The sequence below is a fragment of the Physella acuta genome, unplaced genomic scaffold, assembly GCF_028476545.2.
Source record: "Physella acuta isolate Inbredline_101_S28 unplaced genomic scaffold, ASM2847654v3 ptg000412l, whole genome shotgun sequence".
In the NCBI taxonomy this organism is placed as follows: Eukaryota; Metazoa; Mollusca; class Gastropoda; family Physidae; genus Physella; species Physella acuta.
In genome coordinates this window covers 489,438-513,078 of record NW_026731931.1, presented here as the reverse complement: position 1 = coordinate 513,078, position 23,641 = coordinate 489,438, and the positions used below count along the sequence as shown (strand labels likewise).

At 33.8% G+C, this 23,641-nt stretch overlaps 2 long non-coding RNA genes across 2 annotated transcripts; both read right to left on the bottom strand.

The window, feature by feature from the left end:
* Nucleotides 1-10,066: 10,066 nt before the first annotated feature.
* On the bottom strand, nt 10,067-23,380 carry LOC131942586 (uncharacterized). The gene is made up of 4 exons (XR_009386782.1): nt 23,238-23,380; nt 22,335-22,353; nt 10,827-10,904; nt 10,067-10,123 (listed from the first exon to the last, which is right to left on the bottom strand). It is a non-coding gene; the product is annotated as an uncharacterized LOC131942586 (long non-coding RNA).
* Nucleotides 20,340-21,982, bottom strand: LOC131942587 (uncharacterized). The gene is made up of 3 exons (XR_009386783.1): nt 21,845-21,982; nt 21,130-21,184; nt 20,340-20,449 (listed from the first exon to the last, which is right to left on the bottom strand). It is a non-coding gene; the product is annotated as an uncharacterized LOC131942587 (long non-coding RNA).
* Nucleotides 23,381-23,641: the final 261 nt, after the last annotated feature.

The following is a 23,641-nucleotide window of genomic DNA, read 5'->3' as shown; positions in this document are numbered from 1 at the left end:
ATCGATTTTGTTATTGTTGTCTAGGTAGTCCTTACTTTTTGAAAACATATTTTTCACTTAAATAATGGTATTTTACTGCACAATTCTGCGAAACATTTTAAGGTACAAACCATAAAGCAAACATCAAACTCTCTAGTTAGACTTCAAACTGATTAGTAAAGTATATTACATTACGTCCCGTCTCTTATGATAATCCACATATATTAATCAAACAACACTCATCAGATTACTATCAACCTGGCTCATCAACATATCTAAATATTATATATATATATATATATATATATATATATATATATATATATATATATATATATATATATATATATCATATCTTACAGTCTTTTCTTTGACAATTACCTCAGTTTTAGAAAAAACTCAACCACTAGCATCAGGCAAATTAATCATTAATTTTAATAGTCTTAGTTTCATCAGCAGAAGTCATCAGCGCACACTGTAAGTCATTCAATTCCCCTTCCCCATCACTAGCCATAAAACATTGTGTCTTACTTTGTTCTGTATCATCTTTCTTACTCCACTTTTTGTTTCTATTTCTATGCTGATTCCAATCTCCTATATTTACCTTAGTACTATCTACCTTGACAGAGCCATCATAATTTATTAAACTGGTCAACTCCTGTACTTTACTCACAAGTTTTCCTATTTCATTTTCAAGGATGCTGATTTTATTTTCTAAGTTCTGGACCTTACTACTGTTATTGTCATCTCTCACCCGAGGAACATTTCCTATTATCAAGTCATATGGGCCTTTCCTAAAAACCACAGCATCTACATATCCGGTAATATGGTTTGATCTAACAAAGACTCTTGCTACAGGCCAACTATAGCTTTTACCTCCAAATACATTCACACGCTTCCTTTTATTAGTGTACTGATGAGATTTAACAAATTTATCCTTTACAGCAATAATGGAGGCACCAGTATCCCTGCATTCATCCTATTCACGGAAGCTTTGAAAGTGTTCATACCCTGACAATTTTTATTTAATACTGCTATGTATACACTATCCTGATCATGACTATAATTATTCCTCCCTGAGGCTTGGAATTCTCTACAATCTTTCCTCATATGCCCAGACCTATTACAACCAAAACATCTAACTTGTGATCTAGTTCCTACCTCATCCTTAGCTCTAACCCTAGCTGGACAATTCCTTCCCAAATGACCTACCTTTTGACAATTATAGCACTGAATGGTTTTATACGATCCCTGGGAAACTAAGTTTGGGCTTGCATTACTATTACTGATAATCCTGTTGTCTGCCATTTTACTACTATTTCTTTCTACTCCCTGAGCTAAAAAAAATATGACCATATTCTGTCTCTTTCCTAATGGTTTTACCTGGATGGGCTGCCTGATATTTTTGACACAGGTCTGTACATGCAGCCAAAGTTCTGGGTTTCCTTTCTTGAAGATATCCAAATAAATCTTTATGAACAGAGGTCAAAACCTTCTTAACTAGAATAAATTCTTTCAAATTTTCTACTGTCACATCTAACCCAGAAGCATCATACCCCTTATCAAGACTTGTTCTAATATTGTTTGTAAACATTTTGAAATCCTCTGTGTTTTCTGGCAATAATTCCTGGAACTTTACTCTGTAGGCTTCTTCTGTTAGGTCTAACAAAGTCTTTTTAAGAGTTCTATAATCTTTCATCTCAATCTTTGTTAAACCTTGGCATGCATCCAATCCCTTACCTCCTATCAATACCAATAACTGTGTCCCCCACTGTGACTCATGAACATTATCTAATTTAGTCTGTTCCAATTTCGCTTCATATTCCAATTTTACTTTTTCTATCTCCATTCTAGCTTGCTCATTAGCCTGAACCCTAACTTTCTCTAAATCTAATTCCTGTTTAGCTAGTTAACATTTATAAGCCCTACTAGCTATCTCCTCTATTAGTTAATTTGTCTAGCTACCCAGTTCTCTAACTAAATCTTCACCCTTATATTCCAGACTCAGTCCCTACTTATACATTTTTCTAATTTCTTCTGTATCAATTCTAGATCTAATAATAGTGTATCCACCAATAGATCTAAATCAATCTAGGCTTTAGATTCACCTGTTTAAGAAGTGACTAATCACTTCCTTACAAACAACAACAATCTTATTTATATGACCCTTCTACTTAGAATATGTAGATCTAGATCACCATTAAATTAATTAAACTGTGATTAAACCCAGAATCTAGATCTAGATCCAATTCCTATATTACGTATACAACTAATATATATGGTAGCTCAAACAACAATATGGTGCAACAACCCACAGATGTACTCTACTAAATAGTTAGAAAATGGTGGCACTTATCTTAAATAACGAATACAAAGATCCGGGTCCTGACACACCGATCCCCTTGTCTTGATCCAATACGTCGCACACAGGTTCTTCTAGTTGTCTTCTAGTTCTCCACAAATGAGGTAAATCACGATGATACAGGATCAGGATCAATGTTTATACACGAATCTTCAGTTTCTTCTTGTCGGCGCCATGTTGCTAACGGTTCACGGTCAAGGTTACGCTGACGTCACATACACAGCTGACAAAGGTCATCAAAATATTCAACTGACTAACGATAAACGATCAGAAATGTCCGTAGTTGAATTTTTCTTTCCAATCTCCAGAGGTACGTTCTATTAGTAGAACAATCCAGCAAATGTGCTGTACTGATACGATGTATATCGATAACTATCTGGTTCCTATATACGTCAACTGGTCCTGACAACAAGGGTAAACTTCAGAAAAGATTCTTCTTTCAAGTCGGATTTTCAAAGACAAAACGAGTCTTCATAGGACAATCGTTGGGCCATCTATCGTTGTTTCGCATGTTACACTGCTGTTATAGCTGGTTTACGTTGTTGAGCTGCTCCACCATGTTACGCTTTGCTTAGTTCTAGAGGGTTTGAGTCACTCGACTCGGTCAAATACCATTCTAATTTATCTCCACTACTATCTAGAGAGGTTCCAACCTTAAGAACCAATAAGGCTATCTCACGTTCAGACGAATATATGACGCTCAGAGATAAGGCAAACTCAATAACTCCTTGTCCTACACTTATTATTGTATCTACATGTATATCTCTAGAATCTACATCCCAACTTGAGTCATACCGACCAGCACACGTCCTTTCACACCGACGATCAAGATTAGACTAACTCACACCCAAACTCATAGCAATCAAGTCTCTACACAAATACGTCACTAACTTTCAATCTAGTCATCATACCAATATGTTCACTATGCTCTTCGCACCAACCTGCACTCAAACATACAGCATAACAGTTACATAGGGAGGCGAAGGAGAAACCATCAAGGTGACCTACGCTTCGCTCTTGCTATTTGGAATGTCCATAATCGTGTCGCTGAAAATCTACCCCGTACAAACAACTTAGTCGAGGCGTGGCATCGTGCATTCTAACAAACGGTAGATTGCAATCATCCTTCCGTTTTTAAATTGATCAACCAGTTTCGTCTGGAAAAAGATCACATTGAAATCAAACTGGAACGTCATCTAGCTGGAGTTAATCAACCAGAAGCTTCAAAGAACAAATATGTTCAGCTGAACCGAAGATTGCAGGCAATTGCTTAAATCTATGCTAATGATTCAATGATGGACTACCTACGAGGTATAGCCATAAAATTAGCAATATAAATGCATTTATAAAGAAACGTTTTATTAATCTAAACTTATTTCCATTTTGTTACATTTCATTTCAGTTTATATTCTCACTTTTGGCCACACAATTAAAGTCTTTGTATGTGTTATTAGGTTGCGTTTTAAATAATTTGACTTTACATTGATTAAACAAGTTTTTAGTTTAAAAAACTGAATAATTAGTTTTTTAATGAAAAACTAAAGAGTTAACTTCAAACGATGACGTCTGATCTGAGTTAATTTTCCTGTTCCTATTTATTAAATATGGATATGGTTTTCCATCTTTAATTTGCGCTCTTTTGTCGGCATTCTTTTGTCGGCGCTCTTATTTTTCTACGCTCTTATGTCTACGCTCTTTTGTCGTGCGCTCTTTTGATGGGTCACCATATATATATATATAAATATATATATATATATATATATATATATATATATATATATATATATATATATATATATATATATATATATATATATATACTTGTGTGCATGTGTGTATGTATGGCGAAAAATGCTATTTACATAAAATGATCTATCCTCATCATCAATATAAAATAATAAAAAGTATTTTTTTCAAACTTGTAATGTTTTTTTTTGGTCATCTATCGAGGAAAGAGGTACCAAGGGAAGTATTTAGTAAACCTTTTTTAGACACTATTAGAATTTTGTGAAGGGTAATACAGTTAATTCGATTTTGTTCTATTCAAGTTACGTCATTTAAAATGATAAATTTGATAAATTAAATCTTAAAAGAAAGACATACATATTGATATTGTTAGATATCAAATTTAGATTTTAGTAGAAAAATAAATATTTTAATAATTTTACACAATTGCGATTAGGTCTAGGTTTTTAAATTATTTTTGTATGTCACAAAATTACATGTTACATACATATAGAGCCACATTGTTTATTTCACACAGACACTCTCTCCATGCTTCGTCAGACATCTTTACCCCCTTGCCCCACCTACCCACATTTCCCTCAAACATGATAACTCCACATCCCTTTAAGCTGTCCCAACGACCCCAACACCCACCCCAACATCACTTTCAAATAATTATTCATTTACTTATTTATCTATTTTTGCAATTCACTATTGTACAAATGTAAATGAAATCTTTGTAAAACAACAAATGTGTGTTTGTAACTACTCTACTGGTTATTTATTTTTCTTTGGTATTTATTATATTTTGATGTACATAATGGGATGAAATCCATGCAAACCAGCTTTGTTTTCGACTATCATTCCAAACGTTATACTCTTTCACCACTTTTGTTGGCAAAATGTTCCAAACCAGCCTCTGTCCAATTTTTGAACCAACTAGCTTTAAATTCAATGTATCTTTTCTATTCATTTACTTATTTTGCTATTTATTTACCATACTCTGTGTATCAATGTACCTAACTTATAAATATCCACCTAAACGGAGTGGAATGTTACTGTATTTGTTTTAAATTTGAAAATCATTGTATTAAAAAAAAAGTTCATCTATATACTACTAAAAGTCAAGTTTGTTTACATGTTTGAATATTTATTTGTTTTTTTTTTTTTTTTTTTTTTTTTTGTTTTTTTGTTTGCCTGATCGACTATCTCGCATGGTTGCACTCATCGTGGAGAGCTGTAAAATAGTATGTAGGTAGAGAAAAAATTTTGTTTTAAGCCAGACTGTTAATCACACATTTATTTAAAGACGTTAATTAATTTATTGATTTATTCATAGGTAAATTAACCGTATTTTTTTAAAAATGTTAATACATTGAATAAACTTTGTGGGGATAGTGACGTCCCTTGATGTGTTTACTTTTTGATACAGTAAAAATGGCGGACTCCATCATAGACTTTGTGGCCCATTCAAAAGTTTAACGCGTTACAAAGCTAATTTTCTGCCGGCTATAACTTTAACAATACGTCCGTTTGCTGTATTTATTACGTTCAAACACTTATATCAATTTTCAACTGCCTTTTTATTTAGTTTTACAATAAATTTCTCTAGATCTAAAGATCAGCTGTCGAAGGAAAGTTATTTTTAGACTAGATCTAGATCTAGAATCTAGGTCAAATCATAGATTTATTAGTTATAAATACAATCCAAAAAAACGAGACTTAAGCAAACCAGTCGTAGATCTAGAATATAGATAATTCTATCTAGATTTAGATAATAATGAGTTTCTATATACTAAAATATTTTAGACCTTTATTGTTTTGTATAAATCTTTGTTTTGACTAGGCCCCTATGCAAATTTTGAAGTGCTGGAGTCAGGGCCTAGATCTATTTGCGTAGCTTAAGATTCATACGCGGCTTCTATACCACTAAGTGTGCAAAATTATAGACGTAAACTCTAGATATAGCTCAGTCGTATATCTAAAATATAGATAATTCTATCTAGATTTAGATAATAATGATTTTCTATATACTAAACTATCTTAGACCTTTATTATTTTATATAAATCTTTGTTTGGAATATGGTAATTTTGAAATGCTCGCTCCGGGCCTATCAGCGTAGCTAATGATTAGATCTAGATCTAGCAAGAAAAACTAAACTTAAGACCTAAGCAAGCGAGTCCTAGAATATAGATCTAGATAGAATGATCTAGATCTAGCTAAATTCAGAACTTCTTTATTTTATATAAATCTTTGTTTGGCTAATTTAAGATTAAATTTAATTTGAAAGTTACTACTACTAGCCTAATATCTAGATCTATGCGCGGAGACTCAAAACTAGGCCTATAGTATAAAAATTCATTTGTGACGTCACGAGTAAATAGCTAAGTTGGTAGCGTAGCCCGCTCTCATGTGGGTGGCACAGGTTCTAGACCAATATGTCAATGATATTTTTTTTCAATTTTTTTTTTTAGATGTGAATGATAAAGTTGCCTATCTGAACTTGCCAGGATACAGGGCAGGTGAAGTAGAGTTCATCTGTTTCTTTGTCCTAAGCATATGAAAGGATAGTGTGGTCAGAGACATGCTCGGCTGGAATCGTTTTTTAAACGATAAAAACATGTTGTCTGAGACTTGGCGGGACACTGGGCAGGTGAAGTAGAGTTGAGTAGGTCACATGTGACGTCAGTATATGAAGGGATAGTCCGAAATCGGTGTTTTCGGTGTTTTTAAAAGATAAGAAACATATTTTTGAATGTGGGGTCTGTTTTTTGTGACGATAAGTGACACTGCAGTAGCGTAGCGAGGAGGGGGGGGGGGGCGGGAGGGGAGGCGGGGGGGGGGGGGGGGGAAGGGGATGCGGGGGGAGGTGGAGGGGGGAAGGGGGGGGCGGGGGGGACATATGTTGGGGCGCCAAAATGGTTTGGAAAAATAAATTGAAAGGTTGAGGGGGGTTCAAATCGAAAGTTTGAGTGGGGGGGGGGGGGGGGGTGCACATCAAAAGTTTGAGGGGGGGGGGGGTCGAAAATCGAAATCTTGGGGGGGGGGGGGTTAAAATCGAAAAGTTTGTCCCCGGGCGCCGGGAAGGGTCGCTAGGCCTCTGAGTGACAGACGTGATGTTTTTTTATGGATGACCCCCGAAACCCACAGTTATCCAACGGATGACGGGTATTCTAGTTTAATTTTAAATATTAGATAGACACGGGACACAATCATGTAAAAGACAATGTGACATGATCATGCTAAAGATATGATTACATTATCATTTTACCCTAATATCGAAGCCCAGTTCTAATCAAAATATAACACGCATTAATGTTTTACAATATTTTATTAGTTTAATCACTATTTAATAAAGCCCAAAAGGTTTCTTTTTCTTTCATTAAATCATGCCAGAAATAAAATAAGCTGCAACACACAGAAGGAAGTTGCTTGCGCTCTTGCTTGATGCCAAAAATAAGAATAATGAAACCTAGAAAAACAAGGTTATTTTATATATTATAATATTAAATCATAGCTATCATAGCACTTTATTCGTTAAAATGAACTTGTTAACAATCGATATTTAAGCCTGAAAACAGCTGTTTCCCGTTTGTGTATGTGCTATATATATATATATATATATATATATATATATATATATACATATACATATATATATATATATATATATATATATATATATATATATATATATATATGTATATAAATATATAAGAAGATAAGATATGTGACGCAGTAGTCGAGCCGATAACCGGCAAAGAAAAATGTAAATTTAGCAAGTTTTTAAAATCTACCCACATAGATGTTCCAAAGCATGAAAGTAAGCTTTACTGATTTATTAAATGTTTGCATTCCTTGTATCATTTACGTTTCAATGCGCGAGTCACCACGAAATAAAAAACATATTTCGGCAAAAACAACAATGGCAACACAAAAAAAATATTAAAAATTTGGATTAGGTTGCCTTTGGCCCCTCCTGGGACATAGGCCGCAGATCAGAGCTTGCAAGACATCTCTGTCCTGGGCAAGTTTCTTTGACTCTCCCCAGGTGTGTATAATCTTCTGGGTGTCTTCTTCCAGGTCACATCAACGGGCCTTTCTTGGTCTGCCTCTTTTCCTTTATTCCAGTGGATTACAAATGTAATCTGCCTTGTTATGGCCAGTCCATCTCCAGTTTATCTGAAGGATCTCTTCTTAGGCTGGCTGTTGATTTGTCTGTTGCCATATTTTCTCATTTCTGATCGTTTTTGGCCATTCGCACGATTTTTCTGAAGCATGCGTTTATAAATCATTTTATTTTCTTCTAATTTGTGGTATTTATTTTCCATATCTTAGCTCCATAGAGTAAAACAGAATGTACTAGTGTGTTAAAGACCCGGGTTTTTATTCCAAGGGTTAAATCTCCAGAACTACAAACATATTTTAGTTGGTTTAATGTTGCTCTTGCCTTGTCCGTCCTTATGATTATGTTTGCATCTGTCCCACCCTGTTTATCAACAATACTTTCAAGTAAAATGATTTTATTCACTTTTTTAGTGGCTTCGTCTATCATTGTTATAGCTGCTTGAGAACTTTTACCTCTGTGGATGTTTAGGCCCAGTTATATAGATGAATTAGCAACACTAATTTGTCTTGAAATTGCTATTGCGTGTGGTAAAGATAGGTGAGGTCATCATCAAAGACCAAGGCGCCCAGCTGGTTCTATAGTGTCCACTGTATACCGTTTGGTCTTTTCATAATCCAGTCAATGGCCAGCAGGCAACCCTGCCTTACTCCGGTCCGTTAAGGGAAGGCTTCTTTAGTCTTTTGGCCATGCAGGACTCTACATTTTAGACCTTCATATAAGCAAAAAATAATGTTGACTATTTCCTGTGGCACTTAACAACTTCCACATTAACTGTCTCTCCGGGCTATCAAAGACTCCATACAATTACTACATTCGTTGTAGCACACAAGTCTGCAAATCTTGCTACATTTTCGTTCATCTTTCCAAAAATTCTGCCCCAATTTTATTCATATCCACCGTTGTCGCTTCCAATCTTAGAATTGTCACCCATGAGTATAAGGATGTTTCTTCTTGAGCGGTTCTGGATAATGCTCATAAGCTTTCATGGACATCTTTGCTGCCATTTGTTAGGGCATAGGCTCTGTATTATGTCCATGTTCATTATTCTAAATTTAGTCTTAAAACCGGCTTTTATCGTCAATGGTCAGTGTACCTCCCATCCAATAACAGCCGCTTGTGCTTAGTTTGACATATTGCGATGTCTTGAGTATTTGAAACATTTTCATACTCGTGGCCCAAGAAAACCTGTAGCTCTCCTATTTCCAAACATTTTTGTCCTTAGCCAGTCCACCCGACGCGCTGATAGAATTGATAGCTATTATATAGCGTCTCATTTTTGTGGCTATTTGGGCTGTTTATCCAGTTTCATACGCTGTACGGACATTCCTAGATCCAATATTGATGGTGGACATTGTGGAAATAATGGTGGTCCAATACATATTACCTTTCAGCATCCGGCTTTATAACTTCTTTATCGGGAGATTTATTCTTTATAAAGTGCGAGCTGTCTGTATTTCTCTCTGAATTTCTGTAGCGAGTTATTTTTTACGGTATGCGGTAGCTGTCATTGCGCTCGATCCCCAAACCTGGACGACCAGGGTGCTAGCTTTTGCCTGACTCCCTACCCTGTGCAGATCTTCACAGCTTGTATGAACCTGCCATTGGTGTAGATTTGGGGGTAATTAGGGAAGAGGCGTAGCAACCTATTCCTGCGCCCAGGGCGGACTATCAGTTTTAAGCCCCCCCCCCCCCTTTAGGTTTGCGGCCATTCTTACCAATTACAGTAGAAGGTACTGTAACCGTTTCTGTTTCATTGCAAGAAAATTTATATAGAAAACAATTACACCAGTGTGTAGTTGTTTCATTTCGTAACTTTGACTGTGAATAATTCAAAACTTTAGAATAAAATGAGATTTTAAAACTAATTTTTACCGAATGTGTCTGCCACTTTTAATCGTTACACCAGGCCAAACCCTCAATGATGGTTCTAGTAAAAAAAAAAAACACGAAAACACACACACACACACACACACACATATATATATATATATATATATATATATATATATATATATATATATATATATATATATATATATATATATATATATATATATATATATAATTTTAGTATTTTACATTTGATGTTTGAAAGTTACCACAAAGTTAAGGGAGATAACTATCGACATTTAAAATTATATATTTTTATATATTTCTGCCGTCTAAATCTCTATTTTCTTTGTATGATATGTTTGTCGCTTTGATATAGTATTTGAGCTACAATATGATCAAGAACAACATTTCGTTGGTTAGATTTTGAAACTTTTATTTAACTTTCAGTTATTATGTTACAATAGATTAACACATATTTCTAGACGGAGTATAATATCGCACCAGAGTACAATTATAGTTCCTTAAACACAATACCAATTTTTGTAATGCCCAAAAGATGTATAAATACTTTAACTTAATTTTACTCTATCTACAGCTCCAATATACTACAAACAACACGTTTCACTAAAAAAAGTCGTTGCAGAGTTTGCTAAAAATATACTGTTAAAATGAACAAGAAGTAAGTTTAACATAGGCTACACGAAAAAAAAAAGACTAGGTATTTTTGTTCTCAAAAATGTTTAACATTTGTACATGAAATAGACAAAAGAAGCTAACAGAAACACAAATTCAATTACTTGCATGTATATCCCTCGCAACATTTTAAGCTGGTATCACTACAAATTTGCAATTCTCCCAGGCAATATATAATCAAACTGTGTATAAAGCAATAAGAAACTTTTTGGTAGTGTAGTCAACATATTATAAGAAGACGGGGCAACAATAAGTAGTTAAAGACAGGGGAGGACTGGACCGCCGGGCCACAGGAAAAAAAATATGTGGATCCCTGCTTTAGAGATTGGGGGGGGGGGGGGGGGAAAGGTGAATGAACAAAGCTGTGCCAGTAGTTTTATTGCTTAAAGTTTTTAAATTTGTATTGCCGGGTAAATTTTTATCTAGAATAAGATGACCATCAGGCGCTGGTGGGCAAAAAATGAAAAATACAAATTTAAATCTGTTGTTGGGGTCTTTTTATTAACTACCAGGGTCTCTTAGCCAGTCCAAACCTGGTTGAAGATGTGAAAAAAAAACATACCGTTTATCTTCCTGTTCCGCTATAAAATGTGAAATAAAAACACATACAGTTTAGTTGTCAAAGAAATGGATGTTTTGTATAATACGAGACTTAAAATTGAAATTAAAAAAATAAATTTTAAAGGTGTTCGTTTTTAAGCGTATTGCTTTTGAAAATGTTTCCGTATCATACAACAGAGTATTAAAATCATTAAAACCTTACAAACGTACCTACACATACACACTTCATATATATATATATATATATATATATATATATATATATATATATATATATATATATAGAGAGAGAGAGAGAGAGAGAGAGAGAGAGAGAGAGAGAGAGAGAAAGCGTAAATGTCTTGAGTGGGATCTCGGTTCGATCTTAAATCAATAGGACGTCACTGAGTCCACCCAGCTTGGATGAGTACTTGACTTACGTAAAGGCGACTGGGCACAGTGTTTACCCAGCCATCACTTCATGTGCAAAGATCAAGCGAATGAATTCTACTTCCCTAATGATCGCTAGTTGAAATTATCTTACTCTCATATCGGGTTTTAAGTACTGCAATAGACATGCACGCAGTAATTCACGAAGGTAATTATATATATATATATATATATATATATATATATATATATATATATAATATCATTTGTATATATAAATTATTAAACATTTCCGATAGACCATTTTTTAATCAATAGGCCCACCTTCCAAGCTAGAAATAAAAAGTAAATAAAGAACATGATATGTACAAGGCAGCCGGCCGAGATTATTTACTCAACTAGTAGTAAAGTATAATTCTAGCACTTTGTTCCTAAGGGGCTCCAGAACAATATATTTACATAAGTCAACGTATACTAATACAACATGTTATCATACTACCTCTGTTGTTCAACATGAACGAAGTGGCTGTTGCAAGCATTACCATCAGCAAAACAGCACCTTTAATGTTCAACATGTTCGTGTTTTCACTTCGACAGCTTCGCACAGAATGCTTAGGTAGCGTGGCTTGAAGGTGATATGCAATTTATTTTAACTTCACAGTAATAAAAATTATTGGTTTTACAAAGTTTATGTTGATGAAATCAGGAAATATAGTTCTCATATTGTTCAACTGAAAGGGTACATGCTGTTTTTTTCATTCCAAAGTTAATAGAGAACCTATGGGAATATTTTTAGATTTAAATTCTAACATTTCGCATAATATGGAGCTTGGTGTGTTAACATTTCTTTAAATAGCGAACCTCTCTCATTACAATCCTGGGGATTGACGCGCTTGTGTACAATTTATCATGTAAAAAGAAACGGTGTTGTGAAAAAAGAAATAAATAGATGGAATACCATTGATATAAATCTGATGTATAATGATTGTTAAACTAAGTAGGCATTATGGGCAATTTGTGTCCTTAAGTTTAATATATAGACCTATATATATATATATATATATATATATATATATATATATATATATATATATATATATATTTGTGTGTGTGTGTGAGCAGATCTGTTCAGTGTCGTACTGCGTTAGGGTAAACCCACTGTCCACTATTCTCAGTGAGTACACAACATATGGACAGCAAATTGTCCAACGGTCACCTCCTGAGATATAGTGCCTTTAGTTCAAAATGTAATATATTTACTTTTAAAACAAATCACAGTGTTGTGTTGTATGTTAGATATACACGCTGGTTAATCTTTAAGTAAAATTCTATAAATTACTAGGTGATCAAAGGGCAGATTAAGAGGGACCTTTAGATTAAGAGGTCTTCAAATATGGTTTTACGTATTACAATTAATTTTCCGTCAGACTTTTGTTTTATGTAAATTAAGTGATCGTTTGAATTTGAATGTTTAATTGACAAGCTATTATATTTACGACATAAAAATCACACATACATGAGTTACTCTCCATAAATAAACATTAAAACGCACCATCTACTTCAATATAAACTTCGGCTGTCATCGCTTTCTTCTAAAATCTCTTTACATAAAACGACGCTCCATAAATATTATAATCTTAATTTCTGGAACACAAATCAACCAGTTTTAAGGATGACTCTTAAAAAACAGACTATAAAACATGTTCTATTTGAATACCTCCTTTTATTAATAACCCGTCTAATAGTTAACAAAACAAGGACCCGCTAGTGATAGGTGAAGACTATAGCTCTTTAAACCAAACATAATTTTAATTTCTTTTAGAACTACTGATCCGGCTATTTGCATCGTTCAAATCACTACGTGTATAAGATTTAAGGTGTTTTTTATGTTAGGCCTAGTTATTTGAAATGACATATTCTTTTTATATATTTCATCAATTAGCATTAAACGTAATCTAGACTCCAGGCGGGAGCTAGTTTTATCTCCTAAGGATAGAAAATTAAGTGATAAAGTCATAACTCATTGACAGTGACGGATTAATGGACTGAACAGGAGGCCACCAATTTGCTGTTAACGACAATCGTTACAAATTTCCTATCAATTTTTGTTTGTTGTTTACAATTTAAATGATTGAATGTTATGACCATATCAGACAAGTTATTTCCTCTTTATTATGTGCGTGCTCTACCTAAAATATTAAATGCCTTTCTGATTGACCTTGCTAATGAAACACAAGTGAGTAAATTACATCAGGATACGCAAGTTTTAAGTAGATTGACCACACATATCAACATAGTACAAAGTGACTGATCTATTATACCCTTGCGCCTTCTATAAGATCCAGACAAGCAACACTAAAACCCTAACACGTTTGAAACATAGGCCTATGTATAAAAGTAGGCTATGGAGAGATATTTTCAAATTTTGTTATCTGAATCAAAATTTTTGCACAGTAATGCTTTTTAACAAATAAATGAACAACATAATCAAGCACGATTTTAGAGGCACTCTAGTTGCAATATCAGGTGAAATTTTGGGGGGGGGGGGGGGGAATGGGGACTAGAATTTTCGGGGGTCGAACACTGTTATAGAGTATATATGTTCTATATAAATTCCATTTTGTTCAGGGGGGTGGGGGGGATAAATCGTGTATTTAACCAAAATCATCCTGTCGAATAATTTGCCAACGTTGATGTCGTCGTACTAGTCAGAACTCTATGAGGAACACTAAAATGGCTAGTGGGAAACTTGATGGTTATCTAACACTCTCAATGCAATCTTCATGATTGTTCCAAGTAGAGTGGTTCAACGTATTCTTTAAATTATTTTATCTTTTATCGACTACACAAGGTATGTTTTCATCCCTTCTAATGCGTTGTGTTATAAAGATGTATTTTTTCTTTTTTCCTAAATGGATTTTGAGCCCGTATATATACAATTTTTCTTTATGTTCGGTATATAGAAATAAAAGTCGATTTTGGTTTTACAACGTTCATCCGATAGGCATGAGACTTTGTTGAGTTCATTAGAACACTCTAGGGGAGGGTTTAGCAAGGGCGGCGTTACGGGAATTTGCGAATTTTTCTACATGTGGTATATACAAATAATAAGGTTTTCACGCGGTAGTTTAGGTAAACCCATGTCCCGGTGTTTATGATCCAAGCGCAGGCATTGTTTACATCTATATAACTCACTTTTAGAAAACAAGGTTACGCGTCTAAGAATATAGGATTGGCAACGTATGGATGAAACCCTTCTTCTATCCCCGCGGTAACGCGTGGGGACGGGTACGCTAGTATATATATATATATATATATATATATATATATATATATATATATATATATATATATATATATATATATAAGTGAACTCTAATTCACTTGCCCCGTAATTATTTAGTATCTAGATCACAGTAATAATGTATTAAAAAAACTTTGCGTTTGCTATCCTGGTCCTAGGTGCTTTGACCACAGGTGTTTTGAACATAGGGGGTTTGACCACAGCGGAGCTTTGACCATAGGGGGTTTGACCATAGGTGCTTTGTTCACAGCCTTGCTTTGACCACAGAGGGGCTTTGACCATAATGGAGCTTTGACCATAGGGGGTCACGGCGGTTGGTCATAAATAAAAAGTCTAGAAACTTAATTGGAAGACATATTTTTGTATTGTGATTTGGAAATGATGTTGGTCATATTTTAAAAGGCTAGAAACTTAATTGGAAGAAAAATATATTTTTGGATTGTGATTTGGAAATGATGTAAGTCATATATAAAAAAGTCTAGAAACTTAATTGGAAGCCAAATATATTTTTGGATTGTGATTTGGAAATAATGTTGGTCATATCAATTTAAAAAGTCTAGAATCTTAATTGGAAGACATATATTTTTTTGGATTAAAGTTTGGAAATGATGTTGGTCATATATAAAAAGTATATAAACTGAATTGCAAGACATATGTATTTTTGGATTTTGATTTGGAAATGATAGTGCTCATATGAGTTATGATGCATGTTCGACTAGGGAAATTGGTGCGCATGAATACTGGTGCGAAGCGATAATATTGAACGAGTGAAAGTGTGACGCGGTACGCAAGAAAGTGACGGTTTAGTGTGAGTTCGTTGTTGCCGGGGGAAGAAGCTTGAGTTAGTCTTGTTCGTGTTATGTTGTCCAGTCTTAGTATCGTTTGTTCAAGCTGTCCGATGTCTATTTCTATAGTGTAATAAATGGAATTAGCAACCAATGTCATTCTGTCAAATCATTTGTAAGCGTTAATGTCGTCGTGTCTCAAGATGTACTATAGCATAGCTAAACATAACCAAATGGTAGTGGTTCTGAAATATAATATTGGATCAGGTAGTTCTACCCTCTCGCTGCATAGCTGTGGTACACATATAGAACCCAGTTTTAACATGGTGGTGCTGTGTCAATAAAAATAGCAATTTATTATTATATTTTTACAATATTAACATATTTTTAGAAAAATCAAAATAGTAATAGAACTAAGTATCGTGTATTTCTTTTACTATAGGGTAAGTTTTGCACGTTAATTGCAAGGAATAGAAAGCGTTTGTGTGCAGTTTTAGTGTTTTTTTTTTTTAAAACATGATTTGTATCAATAATTGCATGCATTTGAAAGGATTGTATATTGTTTTATTTATGCTGTTGTTGAGAAATTTATTAAAATGTTTTGCCCAGATAAACATGACGACATTAAATATAAGTAGATATAAATGACCACATGTTTTGATTATGAAATGAAAATTTAACATCCTTTAATAACAATGACTGCACTGCACTTATTTTAAGTCAAACTTTACTTGAATGCTATGATGGTCCCTGGCGATCCTTGAATAATCCATGTACAGTAGGCTGTCGTATAACTCGAGAGGTACCCTGGGCTGGTTATTGTTCCTGTCGCGGTCGTCAATGTACTACCGCATTCTTTAATAAAACAAATATAAAAAAAAACAATTTTATAGCTACACGCTTTTATAAAGATCGAAAATAAGAAAATAAATAGAATTTATTTTCTTTACTAAAAGATTTTGTCGCTAAAATAAGTAAAAGATATCACTGGCGACAAAAGCTTTTATTAAAGAAAGCAAATTAGATTCATTTTCTTTTTTTTCAGTGCATTGTTGCTATAAATCTTTTTATATATTTTATATTTTTCTTTTTTCAGTGATTCCTAATGTATAAAGTTGACATGACTAGAAATTGTTGCTATAAAACTCCATCTGAAAGACGGGTATGCCCTTTGAGCGCAGCCGTCCTTAACCATAGTTTACATACAAAAGCAAACTGATAAAATGAAGAATAGGTCATAATCTTGCAACCTTCACATACGTTTCATATCGCTTAAAAACTATATTATCTTCCCCTAAAGGCCTTCACTAAATCAACCCAGTACTATAGTTGTAAACATCCGGCGTGAACCACGAGTCATCAGATAGAGCCTAGCTAGTTATCTTCCTTTCTCTTATTGACTAACTAGGCATACTTCCTAGCTTCGCTTAGGTTTTCAAAATCATTTGAGAATTTGAATACTTAATTATTAAGTGATGGATGAGGTGTGGAGTGCTTAAATTTAAACAGTAATGCTAATTTTAGAGAAGATGTTGTATGTTATTTAACAACCGTTTTCAAACAAGATTTCTAAAAGTTTGCAATGTATGACCAAAATGGAATTAGAACTACAGAGGTTCCATGAACAGTATATCTCATAATTTATATTACATTGACTTATAAAATTATTTTTTTAATTTAATTGTGATACTTACCTTAATTAACAACTTAACTTTTTTTACTAAAACAAACGATATGCTTTGTCATTTTCTGTTTCTGTTTAAAATAGTATACACTTATTTGAAAAATAATTATTTAAAAAGGTTACATCCCTTGAAAATGGACCAAACGACGTATGTCTTTGTTTACTTTTTTTTAACAAACAGTTGCTATGCTTATTTATGAAAATACGATATATGAACATATTTAATGACTACAATGGTTTTTCCAACGGGAGTAAATTTTTTTGTTATCCTCCAGGGTCGGTCTACGACTTCAAATAATATTAATGGGATCGTTCGTCAATTTATTTATATATATCTCATATAAGGAGAATTTCACTCGCGGTCATCTTTTAGCCCTGGTCGAGGGATTTGAGTCTGACCAACAGTTTTTCTATACGGCCTAGTCATCTATAGATATGTATGCAAAACATTAGCATGATGTACAGAGGTTAAGAAACCTAAAAATTGTGTTGAAAATTCCCTTATTTTTCCCATAAAATACAAAGATTATATTGGGAAATACGACTGGTCAGTTTTGACCCCCGAGTTTTCGGGGACATGGCGAGTTTTTTGTGACACCACAAAGGCGTTCTCCTACCACCTCACAAAATTTCAAGGGGGGTCGTCGGAGGAAAACGTTCTTTCGTAATAAAGCTCATATAAAGAGAACTTCATTGGCGGTCACTTCTTAGCCCTCTTTTACATCCCACACTGTTAAATCGTATCTTAGAAACGATGTCTGTTTTAATCAGAATTTTTTTAAGATAGTCTTCATTTACACGTATTACCCGTCCTAAGCTTGTTCTGTTATGGACAATATCCGCACTTTAGTAGAATTTATCCACATTTAGACCTACATTTCTAACTATTTTAGATACAGTTTTACTGAATCGACAAACATATGTAGATATTTAGTGTCAGAAAATAGACGTTTTGACGTTAATATTAAACTGTCGATTTGCTTTGGAAATATTTAACAAACCGCTTTGTTGAAAATTGATTGTGTAAATTTCAATACTGGTATAACAGTATAACTTTTACCCCTAATACAAGCTATTGCAAACATTAATTAGATGTGTGAACATCAATGGACATTATTTGTAAGGTGAAAAGTACATTTTTAAAATTAGTTTTTAACTCGTAGATTTAAATATATCTGAATATTAGCTATTGAAGTCGGGATACTATTAACAGACACAGACACAGACGCAGACGCAGACGCAGACACAGACACAGACACAGACACAGACTTAGACACAGACACAGACACAGACACAGACAGACACAGACACAGACACAGACACAGACACAGACACAGACTTAGACACAGACACAGACACAGACACAGACAGACACAGACACAGACACAGACACAGACACAGACACAGACACAGACACAGACACAGACACAGACACAGACACAGACACAGACACAGACACAGACACAGACACAGACACAGACACAGACACAGACACAGACACAGACACAGACACAGACACAGACACAGACACAGACACAGACACAGACACAGACACAGACACAGACACAGACACAGACACAGACACAGACACAGACACAGACACAGACACAGACACAGACAGACAGACAGACAGACAGACAGACAGACAGACAGACAGACAGACAGACAGACAGACAGACAGACTGACTGACTGACTGACTGACTGACTGACTGACTGACTGACTGACTGACTGACTGACTGACTGACTGACTGACTGACTGACTGACTGACTGACTGACTGACTGACTGACTGACTGACTGACTGACTGACTGACTGACTGACTGACTGACTGACTGACTGACTGACTGACTGACTGACTGACTGACTGACTGACTGACTGACTGACTGACTGACTGACTGACTGACTGACTGACTGACTGACTGACTGACTGACTGAAAGACAGACAGAAAGACAGACAGAAAGACAGACAGAGCGACAGACAGAAAGACAGACAGAAAGACAGACAGAGACAGAAAGACAGAAATACAGACAGAGACAGAAAGACAGAAAGACAGACAGAGAAAGAAAATTTTTCATTTTGAAATGCTGTTTGTAAACATCTCAAGATCTAGAAATGTTATTAAAGAAGTTTACTACTTCAACCCAATCTATAAATGGAGTGCTTATGACACGCGTGTCACCAGGCACGACAACATAACTGGAACTCACTAGACCTTGAATTCTCCCCCCCCCCTTTCAAACAAACCACCTGCTGTTTGGACGGTGGTGGGCATGGAATAATGTAACACAAGCCAAACCGTTACGTAGCATACACCGCTATTTATTTATTTTATTGTCTACTTTTAATTAATTCATAATATGGGAATTAGATTCTACACTACCATTTCTGCGACTTAAAAGTTTTGCTGTAAAATACTATCAGTAGCTTGTGAAGGACGATTATCCTCAGCCTCCGCCCCCTCGCTCGTGAAAGCAGCCGTCTGCGACGACAGTTTACAGACAACAAGCTCGAACTTCTTACCTCCCTTAAGTTTCAAATCATTTAAAACGTAATAATCAGCCTTTAATAACCGTCACCATCTCGACCCGGCACTACGATTGTAAAATTCGGCGCGAGACACATCTCACTTAGACTGGTGGGTGTGGGGGTAATAGCGATATGGTCTGTTGCGCATGCCTGGAGAGCGAGAGAGGGGTAAGTCGGAGTGCGTACGTGGTGGTGGTGTCCCGCATGGTTCCACGTAGATATATATATATATATATATTGAAATCATGTAAGACAAAGTGACATAATCATGCTAAAGATAAGATTACATGATCATTTTTCGCTAATATCTAAGCCCTGTTCTAATCAAAATATAACACATTAATTTTTTGCAATATTTTATTAAATATTAATAATATTAATAAAGTCAAAACGTTTTTTTTTCTTTTATTAAATCATGCCAGAAATAAATGAAACTGCAACACACTGAAGTTGCTTGCGCTCTTGCTTGATGCCAAAAATAAACATTTTGCAACCTAGAAAAGCAAGGTTATTTTTTATATTATAATATTAAATAATAGCTATCATAGTACTTTATTCTTTAAAATGAACTTCGTTAACATCCCGATTGATTACTTCTGAGCAACGTCAGCAGTGTATGTACTATTTATATTTATATACATACACAAACACACACACACACACACACATATATATATATATATATATATATATATATATATATATATATATATATAAATATATATATATATATATATATATATATATATAAAATATATATATATATATATATATATATATATATATATATATATATATATATATATATATATATATATATATATATATATATATATATATATATATATATATATATATATACATATATATACATATATATATATATATATATATACATATATATATATATATATATATATATATATATATATATATATATATATATATATATATATATGTACACGATTCCTGCGCCCAGGGCGGACTATCAGTTTTAAGCCCTACCCCACCATTTAGGTTTGCGGCAATTCTTAACAATTACAGTAGTAAGTATTGTAACCGTTTCTGTTTCATTGCAAAAAAAAAAAAAAAAATGATATAGAAAACAATTACACTAATGATTGTGAATAATTCAAAACTTCAGAATAAAATGAGATTTCAAATTAATTTTTACCGAATTTGTCGGCCACTTTTATTAATTACACATGGAGAAATCCTTTATGATGTATCTAGCAAAAAAAAAACACAAAAAACATGTATATATATATATATATATATATATATATATATATATATATATATATATATATATATATATATATAATTTTAGTATTTTATATTTGGTGTGTAAAAGTTACCACAAAGTTAAGGGAGATAACTCTCGAAATTTAAAATTATATATTTTTTACTGCCGTGTAAATCTCTATTTTCTATGTATGATATGTTTGTCGATTTGATATAGTATTTGATCTACAATATGATGAAGAACAACATTTCGTTGGTTAGATTTTGAAGCTTTTATTTAACTTTCAGTTATTATGTTACAATAGAATAACACATATTTATAGACGGAATATAATCTCGCACTAGGGTACAATTATAGTTCCTTAAACACAATACCAATTTTTGTAATGCCCGAAAGATTGTGTAAATGCTTAAACTTAATTTTACTCTATCTAGAGCTCCAATTAACTACAAACAACACGTTTCACTAAAAAAAAAGTCGTTGCAGAGTTTGCTAAAAATATATTGTTCAAATGAACAAGAAGTAAGTTGAACATAGGCTACACGAAAAAAATACTAGGTAATTTTTTTTTCTTTCTCAAAAATGTTTAACATTTGTACATGAAATAGACAAAAGAAACCAACAGAAACACAAATTCAATTACTTGCATGTGTATATCGGGCAACATTTTGAGCTGGTACCACTACACTTTTCAAATACTCCCAGGCAATTACTGATGGTTTCAACACAAAATAGAAGGAGAACAAATAGGATATAAAATCAAACTGTGTATAAAGCAATAGGAAACTTTTTAGTAGTGTAGTCAACATATTATAAGAAGACAGGGCAACAATAAGTAGTTAAAGACAGGGGTGGACTGGACCGCCGGGCCACAAGAAAAAAAAATATGTGGGTCTCTGCTTTAGAGATTGGGAGGGGGGAGGGAATGAACGTAGCTGTGTAGTAATTTTATTGCTTGAAGTTTTTAAATTTGACTTGCCAGGTAAATTTTTATCTAGAATAAGATGATCTTCAGACGCTGGTGGGAAAAAAATGAAAATACAAATTTAAATCTGGGGTTGGGGTCTTTTTTTAAACTGCCCGGGCCTCTTAGCCAGTCCAAACCTGGTTGAAGATGTGAAAAAAAAACATACCGGTTCTCTTGCTGTTCCGCTATAAAATGTTAAATAAAAACACATACAGTTTAGATGTCAAAGAAATGGATGTTTTGTATAATACGAGACTTAAAATTGAAATAAAGCGTATTGCTTTTGAAAACGTTTCCTTATCATACAACAAAGTATTAAAAAAACTAAAACCTTACAAACGTACCTACACATACACACTTGATATATATATATATATATATATATATATATATATATATATATATATATATATATATATATATATATATAGAGAGAGAGAGAGAGAGAGAGAGAGAGAGAGAGAGAGATAGAGAGAGAGAGGGAGGGAGAGAGAGCGAGAGAGTTAGTAAATGTCTTGAATGGGATCTCGGTTTGAACTTAAAACAATAGGACGTCACTGAGTCCACCCAGCTTGGATGAGTAAATGAGTTACGTAAAGGCGACTGGGCACAGTGTTTACCCAGCCATCACTTCATGTGCAAAAATCAAGCGATTGAACTCTACTTCTTAAATGATCGCTACGTGAAATTATCTTACTTTCATATCGGGTTTTAAGTACTGCAATAGACATGCACGCAGTAATTCACGAAGGTAATTATATATATAAATATATATATATATATATATATATATATATATATATATATACACAATATCATTTGTATATATAAATTATTAAACATTCCCGATACACCAACTTTTAATCAAATACTACATCTAGGAACATTATGTCCTCCTTCCAAGCGAGAAATAAAAAGTAAATAAAGAACATGATATGTACAAAGCAGCCGGCCTAGATAGTTTACTCAACTAATAGTGAAGTATAATTCTAGCATTGCTCCTAAGGGGCTCCTGAACAATATATTTACATAAGTCAACGTATACTAATACAACATGTTATCATACTACCTCTGTTGTTCAACATGAACGAAGTGGCTGTTGCAAGCATTACCATCAGGAACACACCACCTTTAATGTTCAACATGTTCGTGTTTTCACTTCGACAGCTTCGCACAGAATGCTTAGGTAGCGTGGCTTGATGGCAGTCGATATGCAATTTATTTTAACTTCACAGTAATAAAAATTATTGGTTTTACAACGTTTATGTTGATGAAATCAGGAAACCTAGTTCTCATATTGTTCAACTGAAAGGGTACATGGTGTTTTTTTCATTCCAAAGTTAATAGAGAACCTATGGGGATATTTTTACATTTAAATGCTAACATTTCGCATAATATGGAGCTTGGTGTGTTAACATTTCTCTAAAAAGCGAACCTTTCTCATTACAATCCTGGGGATTGACGCGCTTGCGT